The sequence below is a fragment of the Lycorma delicatula genome, chromosome 6 (genome assembly GCF_047948215.1).
Source record: "Lycorma delicatula isolate Av1 chromosome 6, ASM4794821v1, whole genome shotgun sequence".
NCBI lineage: Eukaryota > Metazoa > Arthropoda > Insecta > Hemiptera > Fulgoridae > Lycorma > Lycorma delicatula.
The window spans coordinates 64,026,337-64,041,509 of NC_134460.1; the positions used below are offsets into that span (position 1 = coordinate 64,026,337).

Consider the following 15,173-nt stretch of genomic DNA (forward strand, 5'->3'; position numbering starts at 1 on the left):
TTATTTGGAATATTTTTAGATTTTTTTTCACAAAGGGTAAAACGTGTTAGGATAAAAAAAAAGTCAAACAAGGATACATTATTTTAGTCTTTAGTTATTGTTTAAGAATTTAAGTAAAGTTTCATGGTTAACCAGAAAACAAATCGGGGTATTTTATCGTTGTTCTAAAGCAAACTTTTATTCAACTTTAAACTCAGCAGCAAAGTTATATAGTACCATATATAATTAACAGTTATTAGAGTAAATTGCACATTACAATTGTTATAACTATTTACGACAAACGAATAGCATGAATATTCGTATTATGGCATTTTGAGTCGCTGAATAGTTACGTCAGAAACTGTTTTCTAAAACATAGTCTCCCTTTTAAATTTAAAAAAAAAAATTCTTATATTCTTTTGGTTTATTATTAAAAGAAACCGGATTATCTTTTACAGGTCACACGGGTTTAACAGAAAATTTTAATGTTTTACATTTATTACAGAATACGAGAGTTTTATTTTTCGTTGCAATTACTTGTTTTGTCGCAGAATTGAGATGAATACTTTTTATTACTAATAGAATACTTTTTATTGCATTATATTTTTACCTTTCATATAAAACTAAAGTAGAAAGCCATTATTTAATTATTCTTTCTATAATTTTAGTTCATTAGCTTCATCAGTACTTACTTTTTTCTGGATCATGGACGAAAGTATTTCAACGATAAACTTTCAAACGATATCAACGAAACTTGTAGAATAAGCAATCATAATCAAGATTTACGTTTTATTTGTGGCTGATGTTTAATGTCTTTTTTTTTAAAGAAAGGAGTATTCAATTAGAAAGAACAAATATACATAGTTTGCTAATTTTTAAAAAATAATAATAATATCTTACTAAATCAGGTTTTCCTTAAAAAGTTTCCAATAAATAGAAAACCTTAATCGATCAAAAAGGCCGAAATTTGGATAGACTATAAGAAAACGTTAGTTATCAGGGGAAAGTTAATGGAAAACTTTTTCAGATTTATTTTTGCATTTACCAAAGCCCCGTAAAATCGTTTACATAAAAAAAGTAATTAAACTTAACTTTAGTTTTTCCAATAATAACAGAAAAAAAATAATGAAATGAAATTGCTTAAGTTAATAAAAAAAAAAAAAAACTGATTAGAAATCGAAATAAGATTGTCCGGAATTTGTAATTGCTATTACGGAGCTTCAAACTCATATACAAAGATATATTGTGACTAGAAGAGGTGAAGATATTTTTTTAACGGTTTTTGTTATGAATAAAAGGCTTTATGTTACAAATAAATTAAGGAATTTTGTTATGTTTTATTTTTAACATAAAAATAAAATATAAAGTCATTATCCTGTATTTTTTGTTTTACTCATGTAAACTTACAAACATTACAATGTCTAATTAAACATGGTAGTTAAAAATTTCATAAAAGGATTAAATTAATAAAATTTACAGATACTTGTTTTTCTGTTCTAAAATTCTGTTTGACTGTTTCTATTCTGTAGGACATTGTCTACGTATGTTCTATTGACAGCCCTTCTTGTATTGTTCGAACAGCTAGTTTAAAGTTTTTTTCATCTCTATTACCACATTTGTAATAATTAATTGGTAGTTTTAATTACTATAGTATTTTTTTTAACGCCAGTATTTTAATATCAATAACATCTACTATAGATTTAAAAAGTAAATACTTCTATCTGATATGTCTATATTCATAATGAAAAAATGGTAGAACAAAATTTTCGGTGAAAAAAAAGTAATCAACTAGGCGGGGATGATAAAAAAAGGTTAATTTATTTTTAGCGGTTTATGGTTACATTCCATTTTGTTATGCGCATTTTACAAGGGTGGAAAATCAAGTTTGGTTGATAATGAAATGAAATTGTATAGATTAACATATATTTAATTGCTACAAAATCCAGAGCCAAATGCTATTAGAGCGAACTGTTGTTGGCTCTAAACTTTTTTTAATTTTTTTTTATTACGCTTTAATTGTTATTTATCTTTTTAAACATCCCCAAAAATACAAGTATTACCTAATTAATTAAATAATTTAAATATTAATAATCAAATCTAAAAGCAGTATGTTTAATGTGAAGTAAAACATAAATAATACGTCTTAGTTTTTGATCACATAATGATAGAGGACATGTGTCTGTTGATGTAATTATACATGTACGTACATGCATACAGCACGAAGTTGATCATAGAAACCAATGAAATTTATATATATATATATAAATTTCATTACAAACATTGTGTGTGTGTGTGTGTATGTTTACACATACAGAATATATCATGTATGTAACCACATGATCGACTTTGTATAGTAATTGTACATAATTAGTAATAAAAATTAAATACTTCGTAGTTCTGAAATATTTCCCCCAAATGATTTAAGATAGTGACGGATACGTATGTAAAAATAATAGTTTTCAATTAATTAATTTTTTGTTTCAAAATTTTAGGTAGCTACGAATGGCTTATTTTATAACCGATTTATTTATAATACTGTGTAAAACGATATATTGAAATGTCGCAACGTATAACCATTCTTTCTGATGTAATTTTTATTACTTTATTATTTTCTTTCATTTTAGTTATTATTTACTTGTGTAAACTGGTAGTTTTTAAGTTAATTTTACCGGAAGAATAGCAGATTCCAAGGAAATTCCTAGGCGAGCACTTAGTTAAAGCTGTAATTTACGAGGCGTAGCCACGTGACCTCCCTTCCACTAGCCTGAATGACTCCTTAGCGTCTAGACTCAGTTCGAATGTAACCTCCATGCGAGACACGCATATGAAATTGGAAAAAGACTAAAAAGTAAAGAATATTATTTTATTTCACGGCTTGCTCCAAGGTTTTCGACGACTCGCTGCTAAGTGGAATCTGATTTGCATTTTGGACCGGTGTACAGTTCACCGTCGACTAAAACAAGAACGTTTAGCCGCTGATTTAAAGTCTAACGTTCACTATTCACTACTACTCACAACTGCTTGCGCCGGAACTTTCTGTGTGGTGTCGCGAGAATTTGGGACTATTACGTCCTGTTTGAAATTCAACCGCCCTCGGAGTATTTATTATACAGTGGACCCCCTCAACCAATGGGCGTGACGATAAATTTTTATCTCCATGTGGAATACAGAATATCTGTCCACGTTAAAGGTAAAAAAAATAATAATAGTATTCGTTATTATTAATTATATTATTACTGTAATAAAATATTATAACTTACCAGAAAGTAAACTGATTTTTTTTTCATAGAAATATGACTTGTCTTAATTTAACTTAGTTAAGTATGATAAATTCACAAATCTGGATAATTTAACTTGATTGTTAAGTTATATATTATACGATTTATAAGTCTTGTTTTTTTAATAATGTTTGAAAATAGATATATAAGTTAAATGTTTTTTTCAAAGTTAAGAGCACTGGAATTATATAAAATGTGTTATAGAACTGGAATCACGACTTAAATCTGACGTTCCAATTTTAACTTATCCTATTAAATTAAAAATTTATTTTTTAACTGACAAATCAATTATGATTATTTTTCAAAATAAATTTTTGAATTACATGCATCCATTATCCTAGTCCGTAACTATAGCATAAATAAACAAAATTAACAATCAGGATCACCTTGTTTGGTTAATCTGTTATTTTCATTTTTCACAAAATGAAACATCAGACGTTTGTGTATGGTATTCATAAACAGTGTTTTGATTTTATCAAAAAAATTAACTAATACCATAAAAGAAGAAAAAAGAGAGACTATTAACTGAACACATCGCTAGTTTAAAAAAGTAACCTTATTAATTTTAAAACAAAGTTGCTTCTTTTTTTAGTTGTAAAATAACTGAATTGAATGCAGAAGTTATTTTGATTGTAATTTAATTCTTTTGTAAACGTTAGAAAACTTTTGTATCTACTATCCACCGAATTCACTTTAAGTTTTTTGTAGCAAAAAAAAAGAAGTTAGCTATTTTTTTAAATAAGAAAACTAGAATTTTTTAAATATATAAATTATTTTACGATGATTAATTCTGTTAATAAAATTATTATTAGATTATTAATTATGTAAAACTGGATATTTATAATATACATTTAAAATATGTTAAAAGCTGATAATAAAATCCATTTTAAAAGGTTTTAAATTGCATTTAAAATATAACTTGTTATTATCTAAAACAAAAATTTTTATTTTATTAATTTATTATGAAATTAAGTCTATAATAAACCATTAGTTTTATTATTTATTTTATTTTAACATATATTACTGTGTTTCGTTTACAGTTAAACGAATAAAATATACATAAAATTCCACTTTTATAGGCTTTATTATGAACCATAAAGAAAAAATATAAACTAGTTTTTTTTTTCAGTTTTACGTATTTAAAAATTTTAAATACAAAAATATAAATATTATATATATAAAGAATTATATTTGTGGATCTTTTATTCTTATTTGCATGTTTTAGCAAAGATTAGTTATTTACTTATATTAACATGTTATCTTGAATGAAGCAGAAAATTACTGGGCCGTAAACTTATACATATTAATTTTTGAAAAGTTGCTTTGTTTTTAAGGTATTAGGAATTTTATTTCTCTGTGTTTTTTTTTATACCGTAATACTATCATCGTCAGGAAAATTAAATCTATAGCTAGTAAGTGTTTTATATCATAATTATGCTGTATACTTCCACATTGATAAAAAAAAATAATGCAGGAGCTTGAGGAATAACACAGTAATTATATATAGTTAGTTTTTTCTGTTACTTAGGTAATACTTGGAAAAGTGAAACGAGTTGTGTTTGTGTTTTAAGAAGCTGAATTAATGTTTAAAAAGTTATAAATCTTTTTTTGAAGTATAAAATATAAGTTTTATTTTACTATATAAAAGATTTTTGCTGTTTTCTCAAGAAGTAATGCTTGATTTTCATATTTTTAACATTTAATTACGTCGATTGACATATGTAAAATTAATTCAAAGACAGCGGAAAAAAATTTAATTTTAAGTCTGACTAATTTTTATCATTTTTTATTACTATCTTAATAGTTTTTATTTTAGTTTTTAATGCTGCTTTTATATTACTTAAACCATACACACTCTCGTGCACATGCAAATATAGAATTGCATCTAAAATATATTCTAATATAAATTTCTTAAAACTTATTTAACATAGAAATCTTCCTTTAGCGTTCCACACACCTTTTTTAAAATTAACTAAACGTTAATACACTTAAAATGGGACTTCAAACAAATAATTACTAGAAATAAGTCTAATATTTATAAAATAATGAAATTAATAGTAGATTTTTCAGCTATAAATTTCAAAGAAACTAAGAAGTCCAAAGGATCATAAACTTTGATAGCAACAGTCTTTTAGGCGATAAGTTTTTAAATAATTATAATATACATTATTTTACACTTTAAAATAATATTTTTTCAGACTCAGAACATATTTTGAATTATAAGTTAGAATTTAAATGCATAAAAAAATATTTTATCGGTCTATAAAAATTAAAAGATTTTTTTTATTTAATAAATAACATTTTAAAATTTGAAAATTAAAATAAAATTTGTGTCAAATAAAAGCCACCATTAGATTTATAATTTTTATATGATTAATTAATTTTGTGTTTTTTAATTATTTTTATTTTTAAATAAGCAAAGTAAATAAATGAAAATCAGTAAAAATGAACTCAAGAGTGTATAAATTTTTATATATAAAAATGTGAGAGATGACTGCTAGCCATTTATTTTATATAACAGTTTATTATTAGTCATGTTTCCTGTTGTGTTAAATATAACCGCCACAATGAAAAATTTGCATGCAGGATTATATTATTACATAATTTTTATTAAAAAGAAACGAATAAGTTTATTTAAATAATAAAATATTATATATAGCTTTTACGCTTGTTGAATGTTTAAAAAAAATTGTAAAAATTATTGACGTTTAAAAGAAGATTAAGACAGGTGTTATGAGTTTTATATTTTAATTATTAAAATTAAACTTACTTAGTAACACAAACAATTTTGTGTTATTTACAAGATATTTGATTTTGTTAATTACACAGTTTAATGTTTAATTTTAATTTTTTGTAAATTATGCCTTTGCATGTTTAGTCAATATAAGCTGGTCTGAAATATCCTTTTATAGTTTACATTTTATCCATAAAATAATAACTTTTTTAACAATTTCAGATTCTTATCATTTTTATTTAACTGGAAAATGATGAGTACTATTCTTGGATTTTCACTGTTTTGTTTTAAGTTGATTTTCTAATATCCTAATTAAATTTTAAATAGATATTACTGTACAATTTTCAATAATTTTTGCTTTTTGGAATTTTTTGCGAACTTATAAAGGACTGGGATTTTAAACAACCAGGGATGAAATTGTAACTTTTAAAATAAGTAAACTTGTTTCATTAATGAAGGCGATAAGGTTTTGTAGATTTAAATTTTTTTCGAGTCAAATTTTTCATGTTTTTAACTCAAATGTTTACGCATGATCTTAAATAACTTTTAAATAAAATACATACTTCTTCTTTGTTCCAAGGAACAAGGAATCAACATTTGTTGATTTGACAGGATTAAAAATTAGTTCAGTAACATTTTCCAGTTTTATTGATGCGTAATTTTTTTTACAAATTTTATTTCTAGTAAACTTTTATCCAATTAAAAATTGAATAATTAGAATACGATATATTACATTTTTTTCATCAGATTAGTTCTTCTACATTTGAAATCGTATACAATACAACGTAATATTATCTAAAACACAAATTTTTGTGTTGATCTTTACTATTGATATTTCATTATATTATAGAATCATAAATTAATTACTTTTTTTTTAATATACTTTAAACAAAAAGAAAGTAAAAAGCTATATAGTTACCGGGGCTTTACGAACAAAAGGGGGTTTTTAAAAGGTTTTAATTCAAATTGGCTCGTTTCTCATACGGGCATACTTTAAATGCAGAAGGATTTGCACGTTACGCATGAAACATTTTAAGTATATTGAAAATTAAGTCCTCGAAACTTTTAGTAATTAATTTTATTTATTAAATTTGGCTCACATTTTTTTTTTGTTTTTCTTTCCAGAATTATTTTGACAATTTTTTTCAAAAATGTTCAAATAAAGTTTAAAATTATTTCATCTAATTTTCATATCTTTTGATTTATCAAAATATTTTCAATTATAATTTTATTATTATTTTTTTTGTAAATATCTTCATAATTATTTCTATTAAATTATTCTTTAATTATTTTTTCTGTAATATGATGATAAGCAAATAATTGTTAAAATATCTACACACAAATCGATACAGTTATTCTTTACATACGAGGGAATAAATAAAAATTAACTCTTAATTAGCTAAATTATTCTCCGCGAGCAGGAACTAAACTGTAAGAATTCGTAAAATCGATGCGATTTTTCTTATTTATTTAATGATTTTTATAAAATATTAAACGAACCATCTTATAATTTTGGGTCGCTGGTGTTTGCAGTAGTGATCGGTAACCCTCCGGTTTGGTCTAGTGGTGAATATCGCATATCAGCTGATTTTGAGGTCGAGAGCGTTCAAGTCAGTTACTTTTATACGAGGGGTAAAGGCAGTTACTTTTATACGGATTTGAATACTAAATCGTGGATACCGGTGTTCTTCAGTGTTGAGTTTTAATTAATCACACAACTCAGGAATTGTCGACCTGAGACTACACTTCATTTACATTCATACATATCATCCTCTGAAGTAATTCCTTACTTTGGTGGTTCGGGAAGCTAAACAGATAAAGAAAATGAACGGTAAACCCACCGGGTTGGTCTAGTGGTGAATATTGCAATTCAGCTGATTTCGAAGTCGAGAGTTCCAGCGTTCAAGTCCTAGTAAAGGCAGTTACTTTTATACGGAATTCAATACTAAATCGTGGATAACGGTGTTCGGATTTCAATTAACCACACAACTCAGGAATTGTCGACCTGAGACTGTACAAGACTAGACTTCATTTACAATTCATATATATCATCCTCATTCATCCTCTGAAGTAATATCTAACGGTAGTTCCGGAGGCTAAACAGAAAAAGAAGACTTATAGATGGTGTAGGTAATAATTATTGATATTTAAACATAATAGATTATAAATAATCCTGTTATAGTCCAAGAAATAATCAATATGATACCACTGATGTTGACTATTTTTTTATCTTGTGGCTGTAAAATTAATTATAGTAGCCTACATTTCTTGATATATATATATATATATATATAATTATTTTATTTTCTATATTATCACCTGAAACATTTCATGTACTTAACTGTTGTATAATCTTTATATTAATATATGAAGTTACTCTAGAAATTCGATACTTTCTATCAGTAATTTGATAAATAAATATGGGTTAGTTGAGACAAAAACCAAAACTAAATTTAACGGTAACCTTTAGGACTTTATTAAAATGTAAAATCTTTGTAATTAGCGTATTTTATAAATCTTAAAATTTAAAATTTGAATATTCATCACCCATTGTAAGAAATAATCACTTACGCATAGATAAGTATTCTTCTTTCAAAATCATCTAAAACGCCATTTATTATACAACGTAATCTTTAAAACTTACTTTATACCGTTACAATTTGTCATGTTATTTTATTCCGTAAGCAATGGAAAGCACAGATCAATTACTTCACCTTAATTATCAGTCATAACTTCTGAAAAGAATAAAATATTAGTAAAAAATATTTCCCATTTCTCGGTAACGAAAGATATGTGATTTAAAATATATATATATATATATTGCATTGATAACTAACAAACAAAATGTATAATCTTTCTTATAAATTTCAGTTCTGAATATCATGTAACAAATTCCAATATAATAAAATTTCTTTTGTATATTATTATTGCATATTTGTAAGGCAAGTTTATGTATTTTTTAAGTTTAAAAATCTAAATAAAATGTAATGTTATCTAGTTTAAGAAGTGGTTTAAAATTATGAAGAATTATTTGATTTCGATTATTATTAACTAAAAAATTTAAAATTAGGTTTTATGAATAGGAAACCAAATGTTGTTGTCGGCGTGACGAAACGGCTCACAGTGTTTTTTTTATGTACTTAAATCAAAGATTTCTAAAATTATCAATATAATACGATCCCTTGTATTTTATAGAATTATTAACCTGTACATTTGTCTTATAAATATAATGACTAAAAGCAAATCAATACATTAACGGATTTTTAATTTAAATTAATATAGTAGACATCATAAATGTCAAAGTTTGGAGTTTAATTCTTTTCTAAATGCCAGTTTTTTCGTAAGGATAAACTTTTTTCTGAGAATTTGTGACCATTAAAGTTCGTAGAATAAAATACCATTAATTTACACCATTAATATGGAAGAATAAATTATTAATAGTAATTAAAAAATATTATTGCCGGGAGTATTATTATCTACACTGTCTAGACGAGAGAAATTCTTGAATAACTTTATTTAATTCTTGCCTTAGATTAAGTACCAACAATTATTTATCATTTTCTTTATTTCGCTATGTGAACTTCTCATTATGCATTAACTTCGGATAGTAAATTTATAATATTTAAACTAAACCTTTTCATAATATTTTACTGCATTTCGTGGAGGTCTTTTTTATTTATTTATTTTATATTTTACTTTTTGTTATTGCCGACGACATAAACGAAGTAATTACTGTAGAAAGTAATTGTTTTTGACGTACTGATAAAGCATGTAATATTTTGCAGCTTTCAGAAATCTTTAATTAAAAAAAAAACAATTATAATTTTGAATTTAATAATAGCGTGGTTTTCAAAACCAGTTGAATTATAAAACAGTAAATTTCATGTATAAACAGAAGTGAATATAGATTAGTTACTACAGCCCATATAAGTGACTATAACTTGATTTTAAATGTTACATTTTTTTTTTTATAAAAAAACAAAAATTTTATAAATCAAATGGAACTGAGATAGAGTACTTTATAAACTACTCGTACTAATTAAGGTAAAAATACTAATACAAGATAAATTTATTTTAATTAAAAATTGTTTATTTCATTTCGTTACGAATGATTTTTAAACTTCAATTTTTAATTTCACAAAAGGAAAAATTTTGATGGATTTTTTAAAAATTGTTAGATGTACTTTTTCTGGTATTCTCATGTAAGTATTTTCCAGGTAAATTTAGTAGAGGATATTTTTAATAAAAAATTACCTTATATATATACTTAAAAGTACTAAGTATTTAATTTCCAATAAAAAAAGCTACTTCAGTGAAAACTGCGATTTAAATTGCGATTACGGTACATAAAAAAAAACAAAAAAAAACATGATTTGCTTCAGTTGTTAAGGGGCGGAATCCTACAATCAACTTATGCCGCATAATTGATCACTCTGGAAATTCAGATTCAGATTTACATATACATTCATAGGGTATTATTTCAATAATAAATAAAATAAAATATTACAAGATTAGGTAAAAAAACTTTATTAAGTATCATTACTTTCAGAAAAAGCAACTGTGACTCGTGCCACTTTTACTTTTGTGCTTCATAAGACATATTCACATAAAAATATTAAAATGGACAATATGAAGCCAAAAAAAAAAATATCATTTTTTATTTGTTATTATATATTTTTTCACAATTCAGTAGAGAAAGATTCAATGAACACAGTAAAAAATAAAAGTAATAATTAAAATTTACTAAATAAGAATTCTATTTTTAATGGCGTTTGAAGAATATATTATAGCCTCTAGAAACAAAAAATAACGAGTTGTTTTATTGACAAGACGTTTTTTAAATAAAAATACTATAATCTTCTATAATCGAAGCACTTTTAAAAAGGTATACGTAAACGATTTGACTTAACCAAATCAAAAAAATAATCATCAAATTTTCCAACTTGTTTCTCAAATGGCCTATTTCAGAAAGTTTATTTCTAGAATAACATAATATTAATTAAAATTAATTTTTTCTAATTTTTTAAAAGATTAAAATTTTATTTAAGAGTTTATTTTTTCCTCTCAAATTCAAATAACAAATCATATTCAAAAAAATTTAGGAGCTAAATTAATAACAATTATTGAAAACTTAAAAACTCTTAATTTGACACCAACATAAAAGAAAATTTAAATTTAAGTAATTTATAAGTATTATTTTTTACTTTACATTTTTACTTTCCTGGCATCATAGCTTTAGAGCTATGCTGGAAGAAGGAAAGGATGTTGGTAATCAGTTATATAATGGGATGTTTTTTTTTTTACATTTTTCGACGTTTCATGACCCAGGAACACTAAGAAAAAAAGGGGAATATTGTTATTACGTATTACGTGTATGTTGGCGTGTTTGTAACTTAATAATTTTTGACTGGATTAATAAATTTATGTGAAACTTTGCACAAAGACTCGTGAATATGACGCAATTTGTTGGTAAAATTTTGGGATGAATATCTCCAGGAGGGGGTTTTTGGGGTTAATTTTCTCAAAACCTTTGCAAACATAACCCTACTTTATTATAAGGTCAATTCATTAGTGCGTGCTTTCTTACCATTTAAAAAAAAAAACTATTTGCCCCAAAATTCCCCTTCCCCAAAAATCAAAAAATACTTTCGGGACAATATTGGGGGTATGATGAAGCCGATCAAAGTTTAAAAATATAGATTTTTGAATTTAAAAAAAATTTTTTTGGTTTATTTAAACTTTTAATATTATAAAAATTTTAAATAATAGACTTTTAGTAATAATATTACAATAAGATTTCATCATAATTTACCATCACCATCAATCTTAGATAACTTTTTATTGTCTGTATATTTTTAGTGGACTTGTTTTTAGTTTTTTCCAGTTAACATGGTAAATATAAAAAAATAAACTGAAAACTGGAAGGTAATTTTGATGATTGGGGAGCAAAAATCAATTTTTTTTTAATTTTTAAAACTTTTTTGGTTTATTTAAACATAATGTTAATTTACAATAAAATTTTATCATAAATTACCTCCCCACCCAAAAAAAACATCTTAGGTAACATTTTTTATGAATAATAATTTTTCCATTTTTATAAGAATAAATAACAAATGCCAGGAAAGTATTACAACTTTGTTGTCAGCTTTTTAATAGGTTTTTCTGCTTTAATTTACTTTATTTCACTTTTTTTTTAATTATATTTATTTAAAATATCGGTAAAAAACTCTTTTTTTTTTACTTTAATTTTCTATATTTTTTTTCTTATGTTTATCTACACACAGATTTCTTGCAATTTTCAAAGTAAAGAAACCACAACCGAATACGTGTTAAGGCTTTTTGGAATGAGATAATATTATTACGTTTATAATTAAAAATTAAATATATATTTTCAACAATTTTTTTGAATTTTTACTTGCTTTTCTTTAACTCAGTATGTTTTTTTCATGTTTGTCCTCAGATCTTGCGCCTTTAATTTAACATACTTTCTGATGTGTATGAAAATTTGCACAGTTACTAAGGTCGGGTGACAACACTATAACTTTTGCAAACAATCCTCTGTACGAGGGTGAATTAAGAGTGTAGTGTAAAAAGTTGCAAAACGACCTTGCGGGGTTTTGGCGTCGCTGATGACAAATTCGATAGCCGTTTGACATAAAAAAATGACAAAAACTTGTCATTTTTCTTGTGGGAGAACTTGTGGTTTCGAATTTGACAACACTTCATCATGACTCATATATATATATATATGTCATTTGTGACTTCTTTTATGGTCATTTGTAGTTTATCTTGATAAAGTCCTACATCTTGAACAAAAATTCGAGGTTTTCTGCTTTTGTTTTTGTTATTTTGTTTGTTTGGTTGTTGACCTAATGAATTGCATTAGAAAATGTTCTATTAATTTGGGTAATTTTCTAACTTATTTAGTTTTTTTATATTTGTCTAACCAATGAATAGAGTTTAGTTATTATATATATATATATATAAATATGATGTTATCTTTAGAAAGCCAAATTAGCCTACTAATTAAACTCATGCTCAGTATGATAATAATTTGACTAAAGTATGACTAAAAAGTATAAAGCAAATTTTAAAAAATCTTTGTAATATTATTTGCGTAGAAATACTTTAAATATCAGAATTAAATCAGATTGCGTATTATTACGCTTTGAATATTTATTACTAAAGTAGTGATGACTACGAAACATTAAATACCTTTAATTATATATATAAAATTATATATATATATATATATATATATATATATATATATATATATAATTTTTCATTTAAAAAAATCTACTAACGTTATCTGGAAAATACTTAAATGAGAACACCAGAAAAAGTATATACAAAAAATAAAAGATAATCCCTCCAATTTTTTTCGCTTTTTGTTTAAAGATTGAAAATGAAAAAAAAAAATATTTGTGAGGAGGTGAGAATTTTATTTTTTAAACAGATTAGAAAATCATGAAATTTCCAAAACTCTTTCAAATATGGAATATTAAATTCACAAAAAAAATAATAAATAAAATGAACAAGGTTATTCTAATTTCATGAAACTTATAAATTCGGATCAAATAATTCATAGATTAAAAATAAGCACTTACTAACTAGATAATTATTAACTTTCTAACCACAGGTAATTTGTTATAATTGTTAATTGCTTGTTATTATACTACGAATATCTGGGCGCAGTTCTTTGTTTTTATTCACTTAAACTTCGGGCTACTTACCTTAATAGTTTTTTCAATACAGTATTTTTCTGTAAAATTTTATTGTAAATTTACTGTGCTTTTATAGGTACTATTCGATTTTTTATCTTGCCGTTAGACAAAAGTAGACGAAAAATAAACAAATCGTCATTCTGTATACTCTAACATGATTTGTTTATATTAATATTGTTAAGTGTAACGATTAATCAGTTAAGTGGAACGTCTTTTATCACATATCCTTTCATAAAGCTATGTGTTTAATATTTTTGCGTAATTGATAGGTCACTATTTGTACGTAGATATTCATTAAATTATACACTTTTGCGCAATTTAATTTCTTTTTCTTACCAGTTAAAATTTATTAGGTATTAATTTTTTACACAATTCTCAGATTGAATATTAGAAAACATCTAAAAGAATTAATTCTTGGAAAATAAATATTTTTAGTATAAATTCTTTAATTTGTAGATCAAACGAAGTGTAGCATACGCTATACGCTTTTTGTTTATTTGTTATTTTGCCCTAAAGTAACTTCAGTATATCCTAATCGGTTATAAATAAAACGTTACAGTAACATTCCTTGTTAGAATTCCTTTATGTGATCCACCATCGCGTATAAGTAGGAAATATGTGGGATAGATATTTTTTGAATCAAAATTTTTTAATTATGTAAGATTTTCAAGTTTTAGAATTAAAAAAAAAAAAAAAAACAGTTTTATCCTATTGTATGAATTAAATTAAACTTAAAATATGTGGAAAATAACATTTAATTATTTCCCATTTTTTCGAACTTAGCTGGCTGTGTTTAATCATTGAATATCTTGACTAAGTAGTCATAAAAATTTTAAGAATTAAAATAAATTAAAAATTAAATTAAATTTGTAAGTTAAAGAACTAACTTAATGTTACCCAATCAAAAGTAAAATTGTTATCGCTCTTTATTATTTGTTCTTCGTTGGTGGTTAAAAAATTAATTTAACTTATTCCTGTAATAGATTCCTATAATAGAAAAATAAATGGTTTCGTTGCAAAATATTATTACATTATTTCACAACTTTTTTCCTACAAAAGCCGATTATTCATTTTAATTTAATATTAAAAAAAAAATTGATAAAAAAATAGGGTTTCTGCCTATTCGTTTAATCTTTATATTTAATATTTATTGCATTGGGTATCTATTTGCATTTATATTTTTCCCGGAGGTCCGGCGTTATACTGTAGTTTCCTCAGGGTGTTTGTCACTAAACAGGAAACAGAAGTCGTCTTGTCCAAAGGTAACTATTATTTTCCCTATTGTAACATGCCAAGGATGAACTGGCTTTACAGTTTCCCATAGATAAGCGGTACTCTACTTGGGAGTTAACGAACATCGGGAAATCAGAACGAAAGAAAGAACAATGTACATATGAAAGAATCCAGGAACAAGAGAAATAAACAGCCCTGAAGATACCTTTAAGATTCCCTTTA

General features: G+C 24.7%; 1 protein-coding gene across 1 annotated transcript in view; it reads left to right on the forward strand.

Annotated features, from left to right (window-relative positions):
* Window positions 1–2,785: 2,785 nt before the first annotated feature.
* dpp (decapentaplegic morphogen) overlaps window positions 2,786–15,173 on the forward strand; it is a 96,723-nt gene continuing 84,335 nt past the window's right edge. Inside the window, exon 1 of the mRNA XM_075369952.1 lies at window positions 2,786–3,169. The gene's annotated coding sequence lies outside the window, so the exon portion shown is untranslated. The remainder of the gene's footprint in view (window positions 3,170–15,173) is intronic.